Raw genomic sequence first — 21,778 nt, 5'->3', positions numbered from 1 at the left:
GCGTCGTAACTGCACTGCGGGGTAACATCCGCGTTGTAAAGGATGTTCCCCACATTTTTCCCTCTTTTCACACTCCGTTTGGAGCAACCTTTCTGTTGAAAGTATTTATTTACTGCGATCTGTTTTAAATAGCTATTAAAAATAAAAAACAATCACCATTATGAGATATATTGAATGCCTTTGTGTCATTTGAGGATGTACAGATTTGCATATTAGAGTATTTGATGTATGCCAATGATCCTATACCAAACATATACATTTCTGATGTGTGGTTTTGAATAATTAATCTTTTCTTAACTAGACTGTAATTAATACTAAATCTGGAACAGTTGTTTCTCTATACCAATCGATATACAGGTCTGTACCCATTATATCATAATGAATAAGTAGTACAGGGGCTAGATACTTATCAACACGAGTTTCCTAGCTCCATGATGGCTTCACTGATTTCTAAGATGGTTGGTGCCAAACATCTGCTCTTAATAAATCCTCACTATTGCAGTGTTAGATTTAATAATAAATTTACACAGGAGACTTTTGAGAGGGTTCCCTGAAAACCTATCAAGCACTGATGTGGATCCTGACTGCTGTAGTCAGTCTGCCACCTTCAGGCATGTTTCTGACACCTCATGGGGTGAGAGCCAATGCTCTTAGAGGACAGAGACAAAGCCTGCTCTGGGCGTAGGTGCTTCACACCTCCCCAGGACAGGATGGCCTTCCTGGGCAGGAAGCTTCAAAGGCAATGTCACTGTTTAAATCCAAACCCAGAGGGAGGCAAACCCGCTTTGCTGCTCCACTTTTGGCGGGAGGAAAGGCAGGGAAATTAGTTAAGCCAGGAGGTGTGCACCACTTCTACGGCAGGGCAGGCTAGGTGGACCCCACTTTTCACTTTCCACCATCTTGAACATGGGGAAGATAGCCTACCAGGGTCAAGGATATGCCCACTCCCCACATGGGTTGGGCATATAGAGGGTGTAGGCATTCTACAGGTAAGCAGCCCATTGGCTGCTACCTGTCTCTTCCTCAACACCCCTAAATTTAGTATTTAGGTGGCTCCTGCACATCTTGACTTCATATTCTATGGACGAAAAAAAGAAACAGAAGAAGACATGCTGCTGATCCAAGAACTGGCCCTCATGCAGAGAAACTGGCGCTAAACCCTGCCTGCTGCTAAAGGATTCAATAATTGTGGTCTGCTGTCTCAGCCTGAGAATCTCCCTTTGGACTAGTGTAACTAGTCGCCGGCACACCGCTGGTAAAGAACTCCACCTGGTGAATACCCGCAAGGACCATGTCGAGGTGATTCATCATGACAATAAAAGTTTCAGCAGCCAAGGCTTGTTGGCCACCAGTCCGGTAACTGACCCCTTCAACTTATCTGCCAGAAAGAGGGCTCCTGACAGTACCTGAGACTTGATGATGGAAAATGCACTGCTCCTGTGAACCTGCACCCGCTTTCTAGTGGCATTGACTGCGTGAAAGCAGCAACGGGCATGACTGCCCTGACCACGACAGTCTGCCCCAGATCACACCTGTAGCGGACCACCGCTGGTGACGAGCACTTCTGCATCCCACGATCTCAAGTATCTCTGAACCACATAACCCAGCATTGCCTGCAGTGCCCGAACCCTGGGACTCCCAAGACTCTTAATCCTATGGAGTAGAACTTTCCCTGAACTCTGCATGACTGTTGGCACACAAAACTATGTGGCGGAGCGCTGCTTCCATTGACCACTATGGTAAAAGTGTAGGGCACACGTAACCCTATGCCTTCTTTCCATTGACTGAGATGATAAATATTTTGATGTGTTCCACAACCATTGCATCCCATGCTAGCCATTGCTTCTTTACATTGACCGCGACGGTAAATGTTTTAACAGGTTTTTCCGCTGTTTGCTTAAACAGTGGAAGCATTCATAACTTGAACTGCATTTTTGTTGAAAATCGATTTACAGAGCATTTATTTACTGTTGAATACAATTCTTAGTTTCTAAAAATATATAAAACAAGCATTTGCAATGCAATCGGTCTTGCTATTAGTATTGTAAATGACAATGCCTTTTATTTAAGTTTTTGAAAACCTGCATGCGGTGCTTCTCATAAGCAACAAGGGTTTCAAAACACATAAATGAAAGGCACTGTAATTTAAAAAGCCAATAGCTCAAACTCTTGCAAATGCAAGACCGATTGCATTGCAAATGCTTGTTGAGCTATGAGACAGAGGGAACAGTCTACAAAGTCAGAGGGTGCCCTCAGAAACATGCAAAAATATGGGGAATATGGGCAAACTACAGAGGAATTATTATCAAGAAGAGACACTTTAACAATACAAATCTAGCCATCTACATCCGGACGTACATAGGATTGGGGATGCAATTTAGGAATAATACATAAATTTGCATGCAACGGCTGGAAGTGGAGTGTGAGGGGATGGGAGTGCTAGGATTATATTGTATTTTTAATGGGCTATATCTTTTGTATCTCATGCAAAACTCAATAAAATGAGGTATAAAAAAGATTGAGGAAACTTAGCGACTTATTGCATTAAATTGGGAGAAAGGCCTTGTTATATAGGGAAGCATGCATACGAAATCATACAAAACACTGCGTTGTGTTCTAAGCTACTACCTCCCAGTGAACAATAACAAGTAATATGTAATAATAGAGGCACAGACTAAAGAGCCTCTAGTAATCCGGAAAGTACCTACAATTTACACAGAGCAAGAGGACTTGCTATGCTATAAGCGAGGAAAAACAAAAAAAGACCAAGATGAGGACCTACTGCCCAGACAATGGAACAGCCGATCATCTCTACAAGGTGGGTTTGGGGGGCAGCTGAGCTGCACGAGGTCTGCCCCCGGGGCTGATTGGGAGGGGGTAGGGCTGGCAGAGTAGCAGCCATTTTGTGTATTTTGGGCTTCACGTTTTATAGCCCAATCATAGCCCAAACTATAAGTGTTGGCTCAGTGCACTTCCAGCCACCAGTTTAGGTTTGGTCACATGGTGGCTGGGAGAAGAGTGGCGTAGTAGGAGTTTTTGGTAGTGTTTTTTGGGTTTCAGGCAGTTACCGAGTTTTTGTGGGTTACTGGGCAGTATCATCCCGCACGTTAGCGTGCGTCAGTTGGGAGAGTTTCCTGCAGTAATTGAAATATGGAAGATTACCGCGTTTTAGAAGCGGTGAGCCTTCTCAGCGAGGCGGGCGCCTTGACTTGTTGCTGCCGGGGGCGTCAGGGAGCGCTCGGACCCCACGGCTCGCTTCTGCTGGGGTGGCAGCCACCGTGGCGGAGTGCACATCTCCAAAGATGGGCTCGTCTGTGTGGGGGAGTGCCAGGGGTTGCTCTTATACCAGGAGAACTGCCCCATTTGGGGAGGAGAAACCGTAGCCTTGTGTTCGCACGGAGTCCCAGTGCGGGATGCAGCCTTGGTCCGAGGCGCTGAGCCGGAGCCTTGCGTTCGCGCGGAGGCTCCAGTGAAAGTGTGCGCTCCTTTTGCTCCAAGCCACGCTGAAGTCCTGCCTGCTCTGTGGAAGGGCCAAAATGAGCCCAAGTCCCTCGGGGAGGCAGAGTATGCACAGAGTGGGGAGGCAGGGGAGGGAGGGGATGGAGGTTTGTCCCAAGATATAAAGGGCCATGAAAGGAGCCGGCTGGTGAAGATAGCTGGCCCCTCAATGGGAGAAGGGGAGTGCAGCCTGTTTGGCCGGCAGTGGGGATAGAGTCAGGGGGCCACTGGGGTCAGTGTAAATTGGGGCAGTCCCCTGGGGATTTTGGGGATTAGCTGGACCCCGGTTGGGGCCAGCAGGACCATGACAGTTCTTTTGGGTAAGGGGGGGCGTAATCACTAGAAGAGGTTACTGAAGTGGGGTTAGGGGAGGAGGGGGATGTGGCCGGGTTGACTTGCGGGGCTGAACATGGGGTGTCTCATAGCAAGTTGGAGCCAGCCGGGGGAGTCAAACTTGGGAGGGCTTTGACATATTCACTACCTGGAATGAGGAAGTGAGGGGTTTATCCTCACCAGGGCGGGTAGATGCCTACATGGCTCAAGGTTGGTCTGCAGGTTTGGAGGCTCGGGGGTGGCCAGGTAAGAAAGTGGGTATTGCGGGCATGAAGAAGGGTAGGGCAGGGCTGAATGGCGGGCCTCTGGGGTTGGGGGCAGGCCCCTGGGCACCTCAACAGAGGTAATGGTGGGTCTTGAATGGAGCAAAGGGGAGAAAGGGGGGATAGCAATCAGGAGACAGGAGATTTGTTCAAAGTGGGACGCAGTTGGGCGGAGAGCATGCTGGGAATCAGTAGGAAGAGGAGAAGGGAGGTAGATGAGGGGTCAATTATGCCCAGCACACCAGACCATTCCTTTTTGTTTCAGGTGAGGGAGCAGCATCAAAGGTCGGACTTGGCAGAGCTGGGAGTGGCTCAGAGGTGCTGAGGAAAAGGGAGGGTGAAGCCTTGTGTGGCACGCCCAGTACCGGCGAGGGATCCCGTCGCGACTGGCAGAGGTAGACCCAAGCGCTCTCACTGGCCCCAACACCCGATGGACCTCAAGGTCTTCAGGGTGACAAGGACACAGGAATGCGCCATCAAAGGGTGCCGGGGAATACAGGTGAGTGCAGTCAGCACCCCCCGGAGCAAGGATTTGGGGGCATGTTGGGGGCCCACAAAAGGAATGTAGCGAGAAATGGGAAGAGTTAGATTACGAGGAAGAAACCCTTGAAGAAGGTGAATTAAGAGAAGTTGATGACGGGACGCATTGTGCATCTGAGCCTGCGGAAGTCAAGTCGCCTCGGAATAAGACCAACGTGGCAAAGCGGAGTGCTGCAACACGGGCACCCTCCTTTGAGCCAGGTAAAGTAAAAGGGATTGGAGAAAAACCGGAATGATCTCCATAGGAATAGGGGGGAGGAGGATAAAGGAAGGGAGGCGGGTAGAATGAGGAAGAGCAAATTAGTTTTGGACATAGGTGTGGGCACAGACGATAATGGTAAGACAGCCACGACAAAAACGGAGGAGGATAAAACTCTGGGTAAGTCTGATAAAAGGGAGGAAGCTGCCACAGAGGGCAAGGATAAAGCCAAAAGTAAGGAAGTGAAGGTTAAAAATTACCCTACATGGGGGTTACTAAGCCACTGGGTGCGCATTTAATGTTAGCAACGAAAGAACACATTTGGAAGGGAGAGTACGTTGAGATGCTCAAACTGCGGCTCAGGGAGGTGCGCACGAAAGAGGGCTTGAAAGAAGAGGAATATGAGTTTGCCAAGTGGCCACGAGTTCCACTCACAGTAGAAAACTGGACAGCGGAATTTTTTTGTTAAGCAAGTGTTTATTGTGAGAAGTACCCCGAACGCTGTGTAGCACTTTTTAAATAAATGGATGTGATCCGGAAGGCCCAGATCACAGGGGGTGATACGCCAGTATGATGAGGAATTTATTGTGCGTATGGCAAGGGATCCCAAAGAAAAATGGGGGGATTTAGACACGGACCTTCGGCAACACACGATGGGGGCTTCCAGGGCGGGAAAAAACATTTTCACAACCAGTGGTCTTCCGTTAGTCTACCAGCCCTTTCAGGGGAAGGCCACTGAGGGAAGGGTGGGAGGAGCAGGTAGAAGACAGACTCGTTTGGGAGGGTCCTGCTGGGAGCTGTACACTCAAGGATTTTATAAATTTAAGCACGAGTGCTCAAAGTGCGGGGGCCAGCACGCATTGGTCAATTGCTGAGGGGTGGTTCAGGACACCAACAAGGAGGTCAGCAATGGCAGCAAGGGGTGTACCACAGGGGCCAGCAGTCCCAGCAATTCTCAGGAGGGCGGGGGACTAGGGGGCTGGGCCAAAGGGCTTGTACACTGGTTAGGGTGGACAAGTTGGAGTCAGCTTTACAGGGTTATGACAACCAGAAGGCTGTAGAGGTTTTGAGGGTGTGCTTTAGAGGGGGTTTTAGACTAGGATATGGGGAACCAAGATGTAGAAGATGGGCCAAAAATTTGAAGTCAGCAATATAACATCCAAAAATAGTTCAGGAGAAATTAGACAAGGAAGTGCGCGAAGAAAGGATGGCAGGCCCCTTCAAGAACTGGCCTTTTAAGAATTTGATTATTTCACTGATTGAGGTGGTGCCAAAGAAGGAACAAAGACAGTTCTGCCTTATTCAACATATGTCATGGCCAGAAGAGAGCTCAGTGAATGACTTTATTGATGAAAAAGAGGCTACTGTTTCCTATTCTTTAGTTGACATGGCCATGTCACCAGTCGTGACGGCGGGCACATCAGTAAAAAGGTCAAAATGCGGCATAAAATCAGCTTTCAGTTTGCTTCCAGTACATCCAGATGATTGGGATCTTCTGGGCATCCATTTCTATGGAAGATGGTACTTGGGCAAAGAATTACCGATGGCTGCTCTATGTCATGTGCATTATTTGAGTGCTTTAGCACATTTCTCCAGTGGCTGTTTGACGCATTAGCTGGACAATTTCTTTTTGTGGGCACCTCAGGCTCCACGGAGTGCCGGGTAGCTCTGGAAAGCTTCAGAGAGCTGATGAGGTATCCCTTTGGCACCCGTGAAGATGATGGGGCCCAGCATGGTTCTTTCCTTTTTGGGTATTAAAATCGATTCCAGGGCAATGGAGGCGCGCTTACCAGAAGACAAAAAGTTAAGGATGTTGGAGCTGCTTAAGGAAATGTTAGCTCGGGTAAAGAGTACAGTCAAAGAGATCCAGGTTCTGCTGGGTCATCTTAATTTCGCCTGCAGGGTGGTGAGAGTAGGGAGGACTTTTTGTAGAAGGCTGGATAGGGCACTTACGGGACAAAGATCACCACACCACCATGTGAGACTTTCTGCAGGTGTGAAGGAAGACCTGAGAATGTGGAGAGTCTTTTGGCAGGAATTTAATAGCATCCCATTGACAAGGGAGGGGGATCTAGTCTGGGATGTACAGATTTTTTCAGATGCAGCAGGTAGTTTCTGGCAAGGGAAATGGTGTGCGGAGCAGTGGCCAACAGACTGGGTGGGGGGGTTAGGAGTATCGCATTTCTGGGATTCTTCCCGCTGGTGGTAGCGGTAACGTTGTGGGGAAACAGCTGGCACACAGGAAAGTCACTATTAGAATTGATAACATGGCGGTAGTGGAGATTGTGAACCGTCAATCAGCCAGGGATGAACAGGTTTTGAAACCGTTGACAGTGTTTGTGTTGGGCTGTCTGCGCCATGATATAGTGTTCAGTGCTTTGCACATACCAGGAGTGGACAATGACATAGCAGATGCTTTGTCTCATTCACAGTGGGGGAGATTATGTGGGTTATCCAAGGACGCCGACAAAACCCCGATGCCCATGCCGCAGCAGTTGTGGTACATAGGCAACACAGGATGCTACAACTGGTGGTAGGGTCGCTGGCTCTATCGACGAGGATAGCATATAGCTTAGTGTGAGAAGAATGTTTGCTCTCCAGAGCCCGCCGGCGTTCCAATGTAGATCACAGGTGAGTAGATGTTGTTCAATTCATCCTAAATATGATTGACAGAGGTCTATCTCAGGTTACAATCATAGGTAAACTGGCTGGGATAGCCTTTGTGGGCAAGCTTTCTTGGGGCTACGACCCATCTGAGGGGGGACTAGGTACATAAATGCTGGAGGGGTGGGCCAGTGAAGGGGTCAACTGGACCGGGCCAGGAAGCCTGTGTCTTGGCACCTGCTGGGAAGAGTTTTACAAGTACTGCCACAAGTGTGCTTAGACGATCTTGAGTCGTATCTATTTTCCACAGTGATGGTGTGGATGTTTTTTGGGGCATTTTGGGAGTCTGAATTTCTGGGGGGCTGAAGGGGAGAGGGAAGCTTTGGAAGGATGTGGTGACACGGGACAATAAGGTTTGCATCTGGCTGCAGAAGTCAAAAAAGGACCTGAGGGGTTTGGGAAAATGGGAGGCCCTGTAGGCCGCGTTTCCCTGAAGTACTTGTCCTTGTGTGTGGGAGGCGAAATGGAGGGAGGTTTCCAAGAGGAACGAGGGTTTAGTTTTTGGGCATGCAAAGGGGAATAGGGTGACTGTGCTTCAGCTGTTGACGGTGTTATGGAATGCATTAGAAGTTTTAGGAATTGATGGTGCAGGTTTTGGGACACATTCCTTTCGTATTGGGGGGCATCTGAAGCTAATAACAGGGTTTGGGGGCGGAGAGACATCATGCTGCTCGGGAGATGGTCTTCTGAGTGTTAACAGCTTTATTTACGCAGTGCACATGTGCGAGCTAAGGCAGTCGGTTCCATTTCTTAAGTTCACAAAGTTTTTCTTATTTCAGGTTCAGTGGCCAGTCACCTTTCCAGGGATATGTCCATCTGGATAGTGGGGCATTCATTCATGAAGTGGGTCAAGATTCAAGCATTCAAAATTTATTTTTGAGAGAATTTGGGTTTTAACAAAAAGCATTTTAATGTGTTTTGGAAAGGGAAAGGAGCTTATTCATTATCTGAATTGTGTGCTGAGGTCGTGCAGGTGCCCTGATATTTTGGTCCTTCACTTAGGCGAAAAGCATTTAGTTAAGGAGAAAGGAATAGTGTTAATGAGGAGCATGAAACAGGATTTGTCCCTTATCAAGAGGCAGTGGCCCAGGTGTTTAGTCATTTGGACTGAGTTTGTTCCCCGCAGGGTGTGGCGTGGGTCAGTAAATCTGGGAGCTGTAGACAGGGCCAGGAGAAACTAAATATAGAAATGATGCGTATTTGCAGGGAGCTGGAATTTGGCAGGATTGCACACAGAAAGATTTGTTATGACACAGCTGAGTTTTTAGGGGAGATGGTGTTCACCTGTTGCATTTGGGCCTGCACCTATATCTTTTGGAGATCAGGAGTTGTTAGCTCAGGCTCTGAATGTGGACAAAAACGGAGGCAGTTAGCCCTATATGCAGGGGGCAGAAAAAAGGGGAGGCGGTGTAGCCTACTATTCTCCCTCTTTTTCCTGGGTGGCAGGAGTTTTAAAAGTTGTCCAGGGTTGGCAGAAGTTTTTGGTTGATTGTTGGAAGTTTGTGAGCAAGGGCAGGGAAAGGGTAGACTGGTAGGCTATGTTTTAGAGTGGACGTTGGTTAGTTACAGTTGCAGAAAGGCAGGTAAGAAATTTGGGTCATTGGAGGGCATGAATTTTTATCTGCAATACTGTGTAATGTTGTTGGTATGTTAACTGCGGGGTGGAGGAACAGCTGAGGGGATCGTAGGGGCGGGAAGTGATCAGGGGGTCAGTTATTAGATGTATAATGAGGTTTTAATAATGTAAAGCAGTTGTCAGAGTTTTTAATGTGATATGCACCTTTTTCAATAAAGCAGCCTTTTACACACACAAATTTGGTCTCGCTTTGGCTTGCCCCCTCCCAAGTGGGGTTTGGGGGCAGCCGGGCAGCCCTGTTACAGTTGCAGAAAGGCAGGTAAGAAATTTGGGTTATTGGAGGGCATGAATTTTTATCTGCAATACTGTGTAATGTTGTTGGTATGTTAACTGCGGGGTGGGGGAATGTCTGAGGGGATCGTAGGGGGTGGGATCAGGGGGTCAGTTATAGGATGTATAGTGAGGTTTTAGTTTTGTAAGGCAGTTGCCAGAGTTGTTAATGTGATATGCACCTGTGTCAATAAAGCGGCCTTTTACACACACAAATTTGGTCTCCGTTTGGCTTGCCGCCTCCCTCCCAAAGCTTGAGTCGCTCTCTTTAAATTCTCTGCCACCTCCTCCTGGCCCTGTTGTAAAGTGACCTGCTCGGGAGCCTCATCATCACTGTTTAACTCCTCGGTTTCGGGGTCCGCCATGTTGCTGTCTCATGTATCCACAAGTGCTTGCAGAACTACCATTCACCTCTGAACCATGCATCATTTTCCCCTACTGAACTGTCCCGACTGCAGAGATATAGAACAAGAAAAAGACTGGGGGAGAACGGGCAAGAAATAAAGAACTGAAACGACAGCCAAAACAGCAAGCTTACTTTTGTTTGCTACACTCCTCTTCCCAAAGGCGATTTTCGAAGGACTTCTTAAGAGAACATTGTTTAAAGATTTACAATGTTATCATTTGATTTGTTATTTATAAAGTGCTCCATTTTATGATCAGTGTATAGTGACCAGGGAAGGACAGTATTCTTGGATACATATATATATATGAACACCAACTTCAGTCTCCCTCCAGAACCTCCAGAACCTGCATATCAACTTAGGGACTCCGACTACGATTTTGGAACTCTTGTTTTTCTGGTATATATATCTATATATTCACGGAAAAAAACATAGGTTTCAGGGACGTTATAGTTAGTTGGACATTTCACTTGTACAAAACCAGAGAAATTCGGCCATTATAGTTAGTTGAGCTAACTATAACTCGCGGCCCTGCAACACACTGCTGATGACGTTACATATTACATCACTCATGACATGGTCAGTGACAACACTGATGACATCATCCATGTGATAATCTGATGCACCTCCTCACACCTTAATATAACCTTTGATACACCCACTCTAAAATGCTAATTTCCAACTATAACGTCCCTGAAACCTATGTTTTTTCAGTGAATTTCAAAGGTTTTTTAAATGCTAATTTCTAACTATAATGTCCCTGAAACCTATGTTTTTTTCAGTTAATTTCTAAGGTTTTTAAATGTTAATTTCTAACTATGCCTACAGAGGAAGGACATGTGAAGAAAGAGGAAGAACGGCACAAAACGAAGCCAGAGAAATGCAGAAAGAGGCAACAGAAGTCCAGAAAGAAGAACAAAAGTGCAGAAAGAAGTAAGAGATATGCAAAAGAAACAACATAGGTGTGGAAAGAGGCCTTGTTTCAAAGTCATCCCATGCCCCCAACTTTTTACTGACTGGTACTGGTAGTAACTGACTCTAACTAACCAGGCCCAGAGCCAGCACTATGCTGAAAGACACTTAGAATACAGTGAAAACACCTACATAAACTAGGGTACACTATGGGTTGGGGTATCCCTGTGATTGGCATGACCTCCCCTATAAGGCCCTACTCCCTAATAGGGCAGGTGGATTAAAAATACCTCTAACTCAGAGATGCAGAAAGAGGTATGAGAGGTGCACAAACAGGTAGAAAAGGTGCCGAAATAGAGAACAGGGGAAAGTGAGTTGCAGAAAGAAGTAAGAGCAGCACAGAAAGAACCAACAGAGGTGCAAAAATAGGCAAGAGGGGTACAGAAAATGGTAGGAGGGGTGCACAAAGAGGCTAGAGTGTTACAGAAAGAGGCAGGGAGGATGCAGAAAGAAGAAAGAGAAGTGCAGACAGAGGCTAGAGAGGTACAGAAAGAAGCAAGTGAAGTACAGTACAGAAAGAGGCAACAGGTGTAGAAAGGGACAGGAGGGGTGCAAAAAGAAGGAAGAGAAGTGCATAAAGAGGCAAGAGAATTTCTGAAAGAAGCAATAGAGGTTTAGAAAGAAGCAAGAGAAGTGCAGAAAGAGGCAAGTGACGTGCAGAAAGAAGCAAGAGCAGTACAGAAAGAACCAACAGAGGCAAGAGGTGTACAGAAAGAGATAGGAGAGGTGCACAAAGAGGCAAGAGAATTTCTGAAAGAAGCAATAGAGGTTTAGAAAGAAGCAAGAGAAGTGCAGAAAGAGGCAAGTGACATGCAGAAAGAAGAAAGAGCAGTACAGAAAGAACCAACAGAGGCAAGAGGTGTACAGAAAGAGATAGGAGAGGTGCACAAAGAGGCAAGAGAGATACAGAAAGAGGCAGGAAGCGTGCAAAAAGAAGGAAGAGAAGTGCAGAAAGAGGCAAGAGAATTGCTGAAAGAAGCAGCAGAAATGGAGAAAGAAGCAAGAGAGGTGCAGAAAGAGGCAAGTGAGGTGCAGAAAGAAGAAAGAGCAGTGCAGAAAGAACCAACAGAGGTGCTGAAAGAGGCAAGTGAGGTGCAGAAAGAGGCAAGAGATCTACAGAGAAAAGAAACAGAGGTGCTGAAGGAGGCAAGGGAGGTGCAGAAAGAACCAAGAGAGGTGCAGAAAAAAGGAAGAGACGTGCAAAAAGAAGTAACAGAGGTGCAGAAAGAGGCAAAACGGGTGCAGACAGACATAAAAGGGATACAGACAAAGGCAAGAAAGGTACATAAAGAGGGAAGAAGGGTGCAGAAAGAAGCAAGAGGGGTACAGAAAGAAGCACATGAGGTGCAGAAAGAGGCAACAGACGGGCTGAAAGAGAGGTGCAAAAAGTAGAAGAGATTTGCAGAAAGAAGCAAGAGAAGGGCAAAAAAAAGAAAGAAATGTGCAGGAAGAAGCAACAGAAATGCAGAAAGAGTCAAGAGAAGCACAGAAGGAAGCAAGAGCAGTGCAGAAAGAACCAACAGAGGTGCAAAAAGAGGCAAAACAGGAACGTAAAGAGATAGGAGAGGTGTACAAAGAGGCAAGAGAGGTACAGAAAGAGGCAGGAGGGGTGCAAAAAGAAGGAAGAGAAGTGCAGAAAGAGGCAAGAGAATTGCTGAAAGAAGCAACAGAAGTGTAGCGAGAAGCAAGAGAAGTGTAGAAATAGGCAACTGAGGTGCAGAAAGAAGCAAGAGTGGTACAGAAAGAACCAACAGAGGTACTGAGAGAGGCAAGTGAGGTGTAGAAAGAGGCAAGAGATCTACAGAAAAAAGCAACAGAGGTGCTGAAAGAGGAAAAAAGGCTGAAGAAAGACATAAGAGGGATACAGAAAAAGGCAACAAAGGTGCCAGAAAGAGGGAAGAAGGGTGCAGAAAGAGGCAAAAGTGGTACAGAATAAGCTAATGAGGTACAGAAAGAGGCAAAAGGCGTGCAGAAAGAGGGAAGTGAGGTGCAGAAAGTAGAAGAGATTTGCAGAAAGAGGCAAGAGAAGTGCAGAAAAGGAAAGAAATGTGCAGGAAGAAGAGGCAAGAGAGGCACAGAAGGAAGTAAGAGTGGTTTGCACACTATTAGTACCAATTTACCTCCCACATTTAGCAATAAGTACCAGGTGACCATTCTAGGTTTGCAAAGGACCTTCCACCAAGCTGTAACACTTGTTGCTGCATTTTTGGCAACATTTGAGCTGTTTGAGCTAGATATAAGGCTTTTTTTGTTCAAATCTGCAGATTAGGGAACAGATGATGAATTATGTGGCTAATGCAGAAAATTTATAATTGTGTGAAAGTCAGTGCAGCCAAACAGTTGCATAATTCCAGTGGCTCTGCTCATACCTCTGACTAGGTCCACAAGTGCTCCTCTGTGATTCCTTCTTTGTTTGTCTCACTAAGTTCATAGTTGAGCTTCTATGGAAACAAGGAAGACTAAACCTGAGGTTACCACACCACAACACAGACTACCATACCATATAATTACTGTCCATAACACTTAATCCCACTCTGCAAAATTCCTATGCACTAAATACCACATACTTTCTATGCACCTAATTTCACTGCACAACATACCACATAATTCCATTACACACAACGTACATCCACTCCACTCAAAAAAAACATTAGTAACAAAGTATTACATTTACAACGTCAATAGCTCAAACTCTCGTAAATGCGAAACCTATTACATTGCAAACACTTCTTTAACTAGTAGTCACGTTTGCAGAGTTGTGGAGAAAGGATGCTGAGCCTCCAACCAGAGCTCAGGAATTCTGCTGCATAGGATTTATAGGAGGTACCAGAGGGCTTCTTTGCCCCCAAAATCCCTCAGGAGTAAAGTAGACTTCATCTCCCATCCAGTAATCTGCCAGGAGGCGCGTTTGCAGAGTGGTGGAGAAAGGGGGCATGGCCTCCGAAGACGTCTTAGCAATTCCTACTGTGTGGGACTTACTGGAGGTAAAATAGAGGGGGACTTGACCCCCAAGGACATCCTTGGGAGACACCTACCCCTTCTATTACCTCCAGTAAGCACCACACAGCAGTATTGCTAAGTTCGCATAACAGTCCACGCCGCCTTTGCCCATTACTCTGCAAACGCGCTCCCTGGCGCGCTCTTGGATGGGGATTGAAGTCCCATTCACTGCTGGGGGTCATTTAGGGGCCAACTAGCCTACCTGTTACCTCCAGTAATCCCCACACAGTGGGATTGCTGAGAGGTGGACACAGGCCACGCCCCCTTTGTCCACCACTCTGCAAACGCGCCCCCTGGAGCGTTCTAATTTGGGGGGTTAAGTCCCCTTGAATGCTGAGGGTCCCTGAGGGCCAACTAGCCCACCAGGTGCCTCCAATAAGCGCCACACTGCTGGATTGCAGAGAGGTGGTCCGAGGCCACGCCCCCTTTTTACACCACTCTGCAAACGCACCTCTTGATGCACTGCTGCCCGGGGATGAAGTCCACTGGTGTCCTGAGGTCCTCGAGACACAAGAGGACCTCATCGCCCCACCAGCTTATTGAGGTACCTGGGACTTAATTCTCCAACGTGCTTAACATAACAACATTTCTAACAGATGGTTTCGCCAATTCCTCCTCTTCCCTCTGAGCCATCAATCTGTTTAAAAATTGATTTTTTACATTTTTTATTGCGGTTTTACTTAAGGCCCTGGGATTTGTAAATAGATCAAGGCTACCCATTATGTCCATTTGAGTTTTAATATAATGGATCCATGGTATAGCCAAGGCCTTGTCTAGGGTCAAACAATCCTGGATAACTAATTGGTTTAAATTCTGGGCTTCCTGGGCCCAAATTCTTAGCCACCCTAGTATCGGCGCTACCGCTATTTGATCAGAAATATAACCTGCTCCCAGGTCTTCGTGCACATTAAAAGTTGCTGCAGATTGGGGTAACGATAGAACTTTTCTGAAAAAGATATTTTCTGACCTTTGGATCTCCCTTGAGTCAGTATAGCCCCACACCTCCCATATAACACCATGGGCAAACATTTGGCATTGTAAATTTTCATGATGGCCGGTAATGGCTTGCAGCCTAAACGTTTTGCAAAGCCTAGCAGGGCCCCTGTCGCCCTTGCCAATGTGTTGTTTTTCAGGGCAGGTTGCATTACCCACGATCTTTTATCATCAAATACAGTACCCAAGTAAGGTAAGGTAGGAACTTTCGTGAGGGCCTGCCCTTTACAGAAAAAAGGCACCATTTTCGCCCGCCCACCACCTAGTGACATGACCTGTGATGTTTTAAAATTGGTTTTCAAATCCAAAGAGTCCATAAAATTATTAAAACAGTCTAGAAGTGATTGCAGTCCTCTTGCCGTCCTGGCGATCAGCAAAGTATCATCCGCATATAGTAATGCAGGAATCTTTTTTTGGCCAACTCTCAGGATGTCCATACATGATGAAATTAAGGCGTCACCCAAGTTATTTATATAGAGTGTAAACATCAAGGGTGCAGGAATGCACCCTTGCCTGACCCCTCGCTTTACAGGCCAAGAATCCGTTAGGTTCTCATTTTCACTATAGCGGACAGCTGCACTAGTGTCACTATGGATGAACGCTAAAAAGGATATCAGAGCAGGGTCCAGACCCGTGTCAAACAGGGAAGTCCACCATTTCTGACGATTTACAAGGTCGAAAGCAGTGGACAAATCCATAAAAGCTAGATGAATGTTCCCCTGCTTAGCGACTGTGTACTTCCCTATGACAAGATGTAAGTTGAGGCATTGGCCAGCAGTACCTCTTCCCTTCCTGAACCCATACTGCAGATCTGAAATAACTGATTTCTCGTCCAACCAATTAGTCAGCCGTGCCAGGACGGCTTTTCCTATAATCTTGACAGCCGAATCCAAGAGAGAGATCGGCCGATAACACGCCGGATCCTCTCTTGAACCCTTCTTAAATATTGGGACGATGACTGCTTTGCCCCAGGACACTGGGGGACCCACTATCGTGACTGCATTAAAAACAGAAGTTAAAATCTTTGCCCAATAATGGGGATCTGCCCTATACAGGTCTGCCGGGACCACGTCCGGGCCTGGCGCTTTCCCATGGGCTGTGGTCTCAATAGCCTCCAGGACTTCTTCTATGCTAAAAATGACCTTTCCTGCCTGTACAAACTCGCCCTGAGACAGAGGAGATAAGTAATTCATTTCTGCGTAAAGACCGCTATAGTGCTCCACCCACTTTTCTGGAGGAATGAGACAGTCCTGATTAGTATTTTCTGTCTCATTAAACATGGGACTATTAATCATATTCCAAAACTGAGTGCTACTTTTCAGAACACTCACTTTGGTCAATTCCTCCCAAGCCATGTCCTTAAGCTTAATCTTCCTCCGTTTAATAGGCGGCTGGTGAGATTTAAAAGTGGTGGGGCGTAAACTGGTAATGATACTGCACCCTAGCGAGCGAGCGTAGCGAGCGAGCCCGGACCCCCTAAGGAGGGTTCGGGGGGATTTCCCCCCGAGAAAATTTTGAAAAAATAGTGGAAAAATGGTGCATTTTCAAGCAAATTTGAGAAAGCAGGAAGGTTAAAAAAGCAATTGTGAAAGTGCAGGTATTACATTATTAAAGAGCTGTCATATAACATACTAGGTAGCTGCTTATTCAGTATAACAACAGAGCTTCATAACAGACAAATGCAGTGACTCACTGACCTATTTACAGCATTTTGTGATCTCGATCAGGTACAAGGTCCTTGCAGCAGGCATATTAATCTTCTCTGCTACCTTTCCATGAGTCAAAACCTCCATTAGACAAAACTCTGATCTCTCTCTAGGATAAACATGACCTGGGGCCACAAATTATGGCAGAGCAATGCGGGGAGTGTTTTAGGGTGTCCCATGGCAATGAGGGGTCATGGGCTCCAACTGAGTCAATTCTATTCAGTTCTTCACCTCTATAGTTCGGCCCCCCTTACCATGAGCCCAGCACTAAGCAGTGTCAGCAGCACCAAATAGACCTCGGTAGCGCCTGTCCTTTTAGGGGCGTCTGGGCAGTCAGCGACTACTGTCCTCTGACAACCAGACCCCTTTTTGCTGTTGATGTCCAGAGGCTCAACCCTAAGTGTTGGACCCAAAGCAGATCGCCAAGTAACCCTACAGCAGTGGCCCTGTGGGCAGTGAAGTCCCTTCGTCACACACCATGAAAAGCTAGAGTCGATCCACCTAACCCGGCCAGCAATGCTTGCCTGCCTGCCTTAAAATCCCAAAAGCCCCCTCTATGCAAACCACCCTCACACTTAATACCGTTTCTGTTCAGAAAAGCACATAGAAGCAGTTCAATTATGTTGCGTGCGCCTTACAAACAACATTGTCATGGATTATAACAGAGGGTCGGTCTGTCTCACTACTCACACATCATGAAAAGCTAGAGTTGAGCTAATGCCTGCCTGCCATAATATGAAAACCTATTCAGTAGCACTTGAAAAAGGGAATTGTGTTTACATACGCTACGCGGAAATATTCCACTTCGGCTGCCAGCTGTTTCCATTATTTGTAAACAGAATGTTTCCCTGAATGGGGATGAAGCTCGACTCTGTTTGGTACTGACAGCTAGAGAAAGGAACAGTTTACTGAGCGGGATAAAATGCTTTACTGGCCCTTTAAAATGAAAATTGCATTCTACCTTTGTGGCCCCTGGCTACATCTTATCAGGTCTGCTAGAGACAGATTTTGCGTTAGCAAGATCTCATTTAACAGCAAACATGAGAATGCCTGGGAAAATATAAACAGGGGATTTCGGGGCTTTTTTGAGCACTTGTACATTTTGAATTGAGTTTTTCATTCGTAAGAGCAATGAAAAACAGTCCCTTTATGCGACTGAAATATGCAGTTTTCCTGACACACATTCTGCCCCCGGTACTCCCAGTGACTTGAGTGAGCATTCACAACAGAGACTACAGTAGTAGCCACATCTATCACCACAGAAGGGACCAGAGCGGCAACAACAGCTGTCACTACAGCAGTAACACATGTGCTGTCATAGCAGTTACCAATGAAGCAATCACAGCTTCCATCATGACAAGGACCATACAAGCAACAACCGCTGTCTGCACTGCAGGGACAACAGCAGCGACCACAGTAGTAACCACACCAGTGGAGTATAATAGCATCAACAGTTTCGATTGAGTCACAACCGATGCGACAATTGCCACCACCACTGTAGCAACAACTGATGCAACAGCAGTAACAACGGCTGCAAGTACTACAGAGCTAATGATATAACAGGACTCCAGTAGTGATCAAAGGTGCCATCAGGGTAGAGACCAACGCAGTGACCACAACTGTAACCACAGCAGGGAAGACAACACCAACCAATGAATGCAGCATACAATCACAAGCGCTGAGTGCAAACCTCTCTCACACGTACTGGTGCTGCTCTCGAAAGCACCTCCTAGAAGCAATTTAACTAGTAACAGTGTGCGCTTTACAAACAAAATTAACTTGGTTGGATGTACCAGCAGGTAAGTGCTCACTAATAGGATTACTCATTAGTAGGACAAGGATGACGTATAGCTACCTTACTGTTTATAATTTAAGTTTTAGGTCCTTGCTCATGGCAGACCAACCAACCAAACCCACCCACACCCCCCCCACACACACACCCCCCCCACACACACACACCCCACACCCACCCACACAAACCCCCACACACAACCCCCCCACACAACCCACCCACACACACACAACCGCCCCCCCCACACACACACACACCCACCCACACACACACACACACACCCACACCCCCTGCCCCACATCTACCATTCGAATGTGGGCCAAACCAGGGGTTAAAAGTGGGTGGCGGCCTCCTTAGAACCATTTTGGGCACCGACACCTATGTGTGTTCCAAATTAATCACTGCTCTTTGCTCTTCTAGGTCTCAATAAGAAAACAAAAGTGAGATTACGGAAATCTCACACACAAAGGAGATCAGTGCCAGCGCGTGCAGTGACTGCCGGAAGCAAACAACATGCGTCATTACTTTATTCACCTTCACACCACATGTCAGGCAAACAAACTTTCATAGTCTCGTTGTGGTCACGTAATGAACAACATGGGGGTTCACTCGAGCTGATAATGCAATGCGATGCAGTGGTTGCTTAACCTACAGATCTAATATTCCCCAGTTCTCTTAATACTACATTACTACATTCAGCATTTAAAATAGACTTAAGGTCAAACTTCACATCTCTGGTTGCAAACTGCAGCCCCAATATCTGGATTATCTGAGTGGAAAACATTGCCTTTCATGTGTCAAAAGTGGATAAAACATTATAGACCCATCTGAATTAAGTAGCAATCACTAAAGTTCTAAGAGACAATTTTTTAAAGAATCACATGCAGAGTCACAATGAAGGATGGTAGGAGCACTGTATGCTCCGTAAGCCAACACATTACACATACAACACCTAAAATAAGAGAACAGGCCATATTGAAAACAGTAAAACCATAATAACCATGTTATTGATCCTAGACAGATGAACGCTGAAAGCCACCCATCCTCATCACCACCCCTAGAATTGGTTTGCATAATGTTGTAAATCTGATCCCTACTGTACCTTTAAAAAATCTGATTGCTTTGTCTTCACCTATGCCTCATTTCCATTAAAGTAACTATTTTCTGTGTAAAGCACTCTATCACTGATGGGTTTCAATGGTGCTATATAAAAACCACTACAATGATTGCCAAACAACTGAGTTGGAAAAATAAATAAGTAAACATGCAATTTTTTAAATCATGCATGCGATTCAATCAGCTTTACCTCAAAGAACTTGTGCTTTAATGTGCTGTGACTTATTCTTGGTTTTCTATTTCTAAGAAACACTAAAGAAAAAAGTGCTTTGTTTAGTTGTGTCGAAGGGCTGCAGCACTACATTGCAAACCAGCGCCTATGGGGCCTACAAACGCAAAACCACAGTTAATTGCACAGATCTAAGGGGACTTTAACCCGGGCTGGAAATGTGTACAGTACAGGGCAAGTACACATGGAATGCGAGGATAAAAAGGCATCAGACCCATTATTTAGGCTTTGGCCTATTGTAGCTCGTATTAAGTCTCCATCCCTAACCCTGTGTGCTTCTTTGTGTGCTTATGCAATAAAAATGTCACAACATCGCAAAGATTCTCTGGCCAGTAAAGGCAAGCAACTATTACTTGTTGCTTTACAGGTTTATGTTTATTTTTTTGCAGTTTTATATGGCGTAATATCAACCTGAAAGTATTGTCGCTTTACATGAACGATTCATCACCACCCCCTTTTCTGAATCTCTTTACATGAACACCAGCTATTACAGAACAACATATTCATTTTTGTAGCCACAGGGAGATTAAGTAATGTGCCCAGACTCACACGATCTTGATATGGCGCCTAAAATAAACGTGTGAAAAGCAGGTCTACTGTATGGGATTACAACTCCAAATGTGTGAAAATTACCCCTGTTCAAGCCGAATCAGATATGACCTGCAGGAAACTCCTCCTTTCTGAAAATCAAACAGGCATGGGCCATAGGAACAGGTCCTGAGCCCCCGCCAACCCTACAACAACTCCGGCAATGTCTGAACCCCAACCTGATCCCACACACCAGAGTTAATAAAAAACGATTCCTTGAGCATTGTTGTGAAGGGCAGCCTTCTGCCAGTAAAACGGAAGCTTGGTAAACCACAGGCGGCACTGCAGTACCCTGGTCAAAAAGGAAGATCATCCTGGAGTGATTCTGAAGTCATTGGATGACTTCTCCTGCAATTATCTGGGGACGTCATCCCAAACCATCCTGAAGTCTGCCCACAGGGAAAAAAATTTAAATGGGATGACTCTTACTGTAATCACAAAAACTATTCTAGGATGGTGTTCTGATGACTCTCTTACTGTAATCACAAAAACTATTCTAGGATGGTGTTCTGATGACTTCCACTGGCAGGGAGTGATTACCTTTTACAACTCCACGAATACTAATTGACAACTTTAGGATGAGTGTGAATTACTCCCGGATGATCCTATTGGAAGTGGCTTACTCTGGAATGACCCCATGATAATTTCAGGATGAGTGTGGTTTACTCCAGGATAATTTAATGATAACTCAAAAATGAGCATAGATTCTTTAGGATTATATTAGGACAACTACAGAATGAGCGTGGATTACTAGACAATGACTACATAAGGGCTTTAAGATGGCTATGAAAAACCAAGTGTAGATAGCTCCCAGGTGATTTAATGAATAACTTAGCGTGACTGTGGATCAATAATAAATCTTTACGGGCTGAATTACACCGTAAAAATTCCATGTTACAAGCACATTAGCCGACTGCCAGTATTCCCTTGCAGGGTCCCACTATTAGTTTAGGAATATGGATTTGCTTGTAGGGAAATATTTAGAGTCTCACCTCCTCAATGGACCTTCCTGTCAAAAACAGGTCTCTTGGATGCAATATGCCCTCTTTATACAATACCATGAATTATTTGCAATGCCATGAGTTCCAAAGTAAGGCCTAGATTTACAAAAGTGTCACTTAACGCAGCACAACACCCAAATTTGCTGCGTTGCATCACAGGGTGAGATCAGGAAAGTGCCATGTCTACACCTCTCCCTTGCACCACTGCACCATAAGGCAGTCGAGCACCATGGACATGCGTTTGCACTATGGTGCAAAGGTGTCTAGCTTAGGTTTTTTACTGGAAGGGCCCCCTTGCAGTACAAAAAATACTATGCCTAGAAAAACCTGAAAACTTTTCCCATGTGGATGAGTGTTGTAACAAATACCAATTTGCTCTGGTTTATAAATCCTGAAAAGATTGTGTGTCAAGTCCGCATTATAAAGCTTAAGCAAACCAAAAACAATACTTCCATAAATCTGGTCCCAATTATAACATCAATATTCTCCTACTCTGGAAAGATTATTTTTTAAACTCTACTGTGAGATGGGTGCACTGTACAAAATAAACCTTAGAAAGATTCCTTCTGGCTAG

At 45.8% G+C, this 21,778-nt stretch overlaps 2 long non-coding RNA genes across 2 annotated transcripts in view; one reads left to right on the top strand and one right to left on the bottom strand.

Moving 5' to 3' along the window:
- The window catches only part of LOC144770700 (uncharacterized), a 93,230-nt gene that overhangs the window by 47,378 nt on the left and 24,074 nt on the right, over positions 1-21,778 (bottom strand). The window lies entirely within an intron of this gene.
- The window catches only part of LOC144770701 (uncharacterized), a 45,299-nt gene that overhangs the window by 956 nt on the left and 22,565 nt on the right, over positions 1-21,778 (top strand). The window contains exon 2 of the long non-coding RNA XR_013598978.1: positions 10,636-10,740. This is a non-coding gene — a long non-coding RNA (uncharacterized LOC144770701). The remainder of the gene's footprint in view (positions 1-10,635; positions 10,741-21,778) is intronic.

This window comes from Lissotriton helveticus, chromosome 7 (genome assembly GCF_964261635.1).
Source record: "Lissotriton helveticus chromosome 7, aLisHel1.1, whole genome shotgun sequence".
In the NCBI taxonomy this organism is placed as follows: Eukaryota; Metazoa; Chordata; class Amphibia; order Caudata; family Salamandridae; genus Lissotriton; species Lissotriton helveticus.
This window is presented reverse-complemented; position numbering and strand designations above follow the sequence as displayed.